Here is a 5,524-nt window from a genome sequence, read left to right on the forward strand (position 1 = left end):
GGGGCAGGGGCTCCCTGCCAGTCGGCACTCAGGAGAAGCCCAGGAGCCACGGTGTGCAGCCACTGCCGGCTCCCCCACGGGTGCTGGGGCCCCGCCACGTCCCCAGGCGGAGCCGTGGCTGTGGGGGCTGGGGCAGGGCCCCCACGGAGCTGCTGGGCAGCGGCCTGGGCCTCCTCCTAGTCCCCAGTGCACAGGTGAGCCGCAGGACAGGGCCAGAGGTCGCCTGAGGTCAGCCAGCCTGCTGGGGCCCCGGGCTGCTCGGCCCCTGGAGTGGGGTTCGCGAGGCTCCGGCCTTCCACTGGCCCCAGACACGGGGTCCACCGGGTGGCTCACTCAGGGCCCTCGCAGCCCCAAGTCCTCTCCCCACCCCCGTCACCTGAGGGCCTCCCCAGCCACCTTCTCTGGGTGAGAGAGCAGAGCTGGCCGGGGCGGTGCAGGGAAGGTGGGTGCCGCCCCCCAGGCTCCCAGCCTGCGTTCCGGCGGCTGCCGGGAAGCTGCGGGTGTTTGGACAGCTGGGGCACCAGAGCCGCCTGTGACCTGCCTCCTTTTGGTTTAATTGGTCTTTCTGGCTGAGCAGAGCTCGCCCCGAGGCGGGGCAGGGTCTGCTGGGGGTGGGCCCGAGGGGGGAAGCACCCCGGGCCCCAGAGAGGGGGAGGGGCTCCCGCGTTTGCTCTCAGCCGTCTTCTGGCTTCAGGAAGCAGGGGGAGGTGATCTTCCTGTGGCTGAGACAGCAAAGCCCCCCCACATCCTGCCTGTCCCACCCTCCAGCGGGAGAGCTGGGGGCGGACCCTGGGAACTGGAGCGCCAGGCCCCAGACGGGGCTGGGGGGGCTGGGGGCGCTGCGGGAACCCCGACTGGGCTGCTTCCTGACCTTGGCTTGATCTGCATGCCACCAGGTGCACCCCTGGGTGAGAGGGGGAGGCAGGAGGAGCGGGCAGGGGGTGAAGTACCTGTGTGTGCTGGACCCGGCAGCCCCGGCAAAACCAGGCACCTGGCCATGATGCCAGGATGGGCGCCTGTCAGGGCCGTGTGAGTGCCCAGGGCACAGGCCGGGGGCTGGGTCCTTGTGACCCCCTCGGGGCACCGTCCCTAGGGCCCGTGGCCCGGAGCGGCCCCCCCAGTGCAGTCCAGCTGCTTGCAAAGCCCAGCGCGCTGGTGGGAGGGGCCCGGAAGCTGATGACCCAGGCCTGGGTTCATGAGGCCTTGGGCCGTCCTCCCCAGGCAGGCGCTGGGGCTGCCCCCGCCCGGCTTCCTGGGACACTGCTCTGCCCCGGGCTGCTCCCCTCTGGGGAGGCTCAGCTCACACCCCAGTAGCCCCCCTGCTGCCTGCCAACGGTGAGGGGCTGGCCCCGTGCGAGCAGCCTCCAGCCCGGGTCACTCCCGCTGGCCTGGCGGCCACGTCCTAAGCTGGCTGGTGACTCACAGGCCGCCTGCTGCGTCTGAGGGCCCAGCGCTGGGCTGTGGGGCTGAGGTCTGGGGTGGGAGCGCAGCAGAGGGTGTCCCCGAGCTCCTGAGGGGCCTGGGGTCGGGGCCCACCGGGGCCTGCGGCCCGAGCCCCTCCCACACAAGCTGGGTCAGGCCCTGCACACAGAGCCCACTGAGGCCTGGCCCGTCCAGCTCGGAGGGGCAGTGGGCTCCCCAAAGTGGCAGGAAACCAGATGCTTCTAAGCGGGGGGGGGGCTGTCCCCACTGGGCTGCCCGGGCCCAGGGCCAAACGCCATTTGCTCAGCAGGTCCCTGGAAAAACATCCTTCTGGGAGGTTCCGGAGGGGAGGCGGCCTCCAGCAGCTGAGAGCAGGGCCCGGGCCTGCTGAGCAAACACAGGGGACCGCGGGGCCACCCCCCCCACCGGCCATTTGTCCTCCGGCCGAAGGGGACGCGGCCTGGCCGGCCTCCACACTGCACCAAGATGGCCCACGTCCCGTGCTCCAGCCGGCTCAGCGTGCGGCCCGGCGCCCACTGATGCCCACGGCCCTCACCGCGGTCAGCGCCCGAGGAGGCCTCCGCCGGCCCCTGCCGCACCGAGCTCTGGGGCTTCGCTCGCTCCCGTGGGTCCCGGCGGCTTCCTTGGGCCCTGACTGTGAGAGGCCCCTGCCGACACACAGGCCCCTGCTGCGAACACGAACACGCGTGTGCAGGTTTCTGTGCGAACATGGTTTTCTGTCTTTTTTTCTTAAGGTTTATTTTGTTTACTTTGAAAGGCTGAGTGACACAGGAAGTGGAAGAGAGAGAGAGAGAGAGAGACCTTGTCCACTGGCTCACTCCCCAAGGGGCTGCAGTGACCAGGGCTGGACCTGGCCGAAGCCAGGAGCCAGCATCTGCATCCGGGTCTCCCACGGGGGCGGCAGGGGCCCGATCACTGGCACCACCCCCTGCTGTCTCCCAGGCGCGTTAGCAGGGAGCTGGACGGGAAGTGGAGCAGCCAGGACTCGAACCGGCGCTTGGATCGGGGATGCTGGCGTCACAGGCAGTGGTCCGGGTTTCCCTTCCTCCTGGGTTATCCGAGGAGTGGGATCGCTGGCCGCTGGTGATGGTTTGACCTCAGTGAGAGGAGCCCCCACTGCCCCCAGCCGCCATCTGCTCCCACCAGCGGCGTCTGGGGCGGTGTTCCCCGGGCCGGGCAGTGGCTGCCCTGGGCAGCAGGTGAGGCTGGGGGCAAGCTCCTGGACACACGCCGGACACCTTAGCTGCATCCCCGTGGGCGGGCCCTGAGAGGCAGGAGTGCCGGGCCACTCGGCCCCCAGGGTTAGCGTCCTCCGGACAGCAGCTCAGAGCGAGGTCTCCCCCCTGCACCACCAGTCCCTCACAGTCACGACACTCGAGGCTGGAGAACTGGGACGGAACAAAATGCAGGTGTGAGGTTCCAGAAGGTTCTGGAGGGTTCCGCGGGCCCACTAGGGGCTGCCCGCCTGGCCTGCGGTCCACAGCCCCCTGTGCTCACACCTCCGTGGCCACCCGCCGATGCCAGCGGCCAGCCCCTGTCCCCAGGGAGTGGACATTCGCACCTGCACGGGGCTGCCCCGGCCGCCCTCTACTCACCAGTGCTGGTGATTCGGAGCTCTGGGCCGCAGGCCGGGCAGCCTGGGGCAGGAGCCGAAGGCGCAGTGCCCTTCCGACCCCTAGTCCACAGGCCGGGCCACGCTGTGCCAACGCCGTGCTGCCCCCACCCCAGCCCTGCTGCCCATCGTGCCCCACACCCAGGGCTCGCGAGAGCAGGGCTGGTGTGGGGCACCTGGCTTGTGGGTCCTGCAGATCTGGGGGCCCAGCCCAGAAGTCCCCCCAAAAGTGGCCCAGCCACCCCACGGGTGCCAAGTGGCAGGTCCGGGCGTTGTCCTCTGTGGCCACATCCCCTCCCCCCATGACTCCTGGATGGGGGAGAGTGAGGCCTGCTCCACAGTGCCCATGTGGGACCCCTCAGGGAGTCGGGGGTGCACAGGGCTGGCTGCCCCGGCCACTGCCACTGCGGTCTCTGGCCTCCCAGGGCCCGACTGCGGCCCGGTTCCCCATCCGTCCACCGAGACCACCCCCCTACTTCCTGCGAACCACCGCTGTCCCAGGCCACCCCCAGGCCCACTGACCGCTGATGGGTCAGTCCCCCGCAGGCCTGAGGGGGCCGGCTGAGCCCCCATCTGCTGCCCCGCCCCGGTCATCTGCAGCCGAGGGCGGGCGTGGGGGAGAGGCCACAGCCCCAGATGCCACCCGTTCCTTCCGAGGCAGACCCCCGGGCCCCCGGGCGTGGCAGTGCCCGGCCGCTGGGCTGCCCTCCATGTCGTGCACAGAGCTTCCAGGGCCCAGGGCACTGTCTGTCGGGGCTGGCAGCACCCAGTCCCCTCTGCAGCCCAGGGCCCGCGCCGGGTCTGCCAGAGTGAGTGTTCAGACGTGGGCTGTCGGGGGGCCAGCCGAGATGCCCCCAGCCCCCTGGCCGGGCCCCAGGACCCACTTCCCAGAGACGAGTCCTTGCCAGGCTCTGAGCCCAGCCTGCTGCCCCAGCCCGGAGCCCAGCCCTCCCCCCGCCACCTCCCCAGGCGGGAATCAGCTCAGGGACTGCAGGACAGAGAGGGTCCAGGGAGGGCGGGGCTGGGCAGTGGGCGTGGGGGACAGCCACCCCTGGCGCGTCGTGACTCGGACAGCAGCTGACTGGCGCCTGGAACTCTGGGTATTTCCCATGAAGACCCTCGGCGGGGGCAGCTGCAGAGCGGGGTGGGGGCAGAGCTGGGCACTTGGGGTGTGGCCAGCCCGGCTGCCCTCCAGCCTGGCCCTGCCCGGGAGGCCGTGGAGGCCCCAAGCGGGGAGGGGCACAGGCTCTGTCCCCTCCTGGGACCCCAGCCCCCCACCTTGGGCCCTCATCTCCCCGCCTGTGCAGGCCCACAGCTGCACACACCATTGGCCGGGGCAGCCTGCCTCCTCCTAGGCAGAGAGCCTCGGCCATTTGGCAACTGCCGCCTGCGGCCTCTGCCCGGCCAGGAAGTGGAGCCTGTGTGGGGGCGACATGGACACGGGCAGGAGCGGAGCCGGGGAGGAAAGAGGCCAGAGAGGTCGAGAGACCCACAGGGACATCGGAGACCAAGACGGGGCAGGGGGAGTCAGAGCTGGGCCAGGAGGGCCCGGGCGGCCCCTGGGAAGGACCAGCATTGGAGATTCCCAAGTCAGCACCGAGGGCGACACTCCCCGGGCAGGGGGTGGGGGCTGCACTCCCCCATGCACCTGCAGGCCAGGTGAGGCAGGAGCCCAGGCTGGGCCACGCGGCAGGCAGCCGGGCATGGGCCGGGACAGAGACCTTTGAAACCAAGATCAAATGCCGGGGCTTCCTCTGAGCTGCCGGGGGCAGGTGGGGCTGCCGGGGACCTCATCAAAGGTCCCGGCCATCCCGGGAGCTTCTTCCCTCCTCTGGGGGGAGGGGGAGGGGTGCCAGTGGCAGCATCCCGGGAGAACCCTCGGGAGTGGCAGTGCTGGGTGGGGCCAGGCCCTGGGGGCACAGCAGAGAGGCCGTCCCCTCCCTCGTCCTGGACGCAACCTCTGTCACCGCCACCCAGAGGGGCCGCGGGCCCTGCACCCCCCCACGCCGCCCCGGCCCAGCGCCGGCTGTGGGAATCGCCCAGCTGCCCAGCTGGCCCGGCGGCTCCACCCGCTGCGGGGGGGTGCCCCACCCCGGCACGCCCCGGGCACATGTTGGATCCCTCTCTAATTAGACTCCAGCCCACCTCTTTGATCCCTGGCCTGGGAACCCCGGGTCTGCCTCCCCCACGCACCTGTCCAGAGCAGCCGCCCACCCCGGCAGCCAGCCTCGCCCCTGCCCCCATCTCCTGTGTCCGCACTGGCCCTCGGGGCCGCAGTTCTGCCGGCCTGTGGCTGGCGTCCCCCAAGGACGGGGCAGCCGGGCCTGCGCCGCAGCAAACTCGGAGCGGACCCTAACTCCAGAGGGCCACGGGCGGGGCGGGAGAGGGGCGCCACAGGGGGAGGGCAGATGGGCTTCGTGGGGGTGGGCACGCACGAGACAGGTGCAGCCCGCGGAGCTCCCGGCGCGG

General features: G+C 71.1%; 1 long non-coding RNA gene across 1 annotated transcript; it reads left to right on the forward strand.

The window, feature by feature from the left end:
* Positions 1 to 778: 778 nt before the first annotated feature.
* Positions 779 to 2,150, forward strand: LOC149128926 (uncharacterized). The gene is made up of 2 exons (XR_016226871.1): positions 779 to 896; positions 1,733 to 2,150. It is a non-coding gene; the product is annotated as an uncharacterized LOC149128926 (long non-coding RNA).
* Positions 2,151 to 5,524: the final 3,374 nt, after the last annotated feature.

Source organism: Oryctolagus cuniculus, chromosome 1, assembly GCF_051225735.1.
Source record: "Oryctolagus cuniculus isolate XC-2025 breed Fujian yellow rabbit chromosome 1, ASM5122573v1, whole genome shotgun sequence".
Taxonomy (NCBI): Eukaryota; Metazoa; Chordata; class Mammalia; order Lagomorpha; family Leporidae; genus Oryctolagus; species Oryctolagus cuniculus.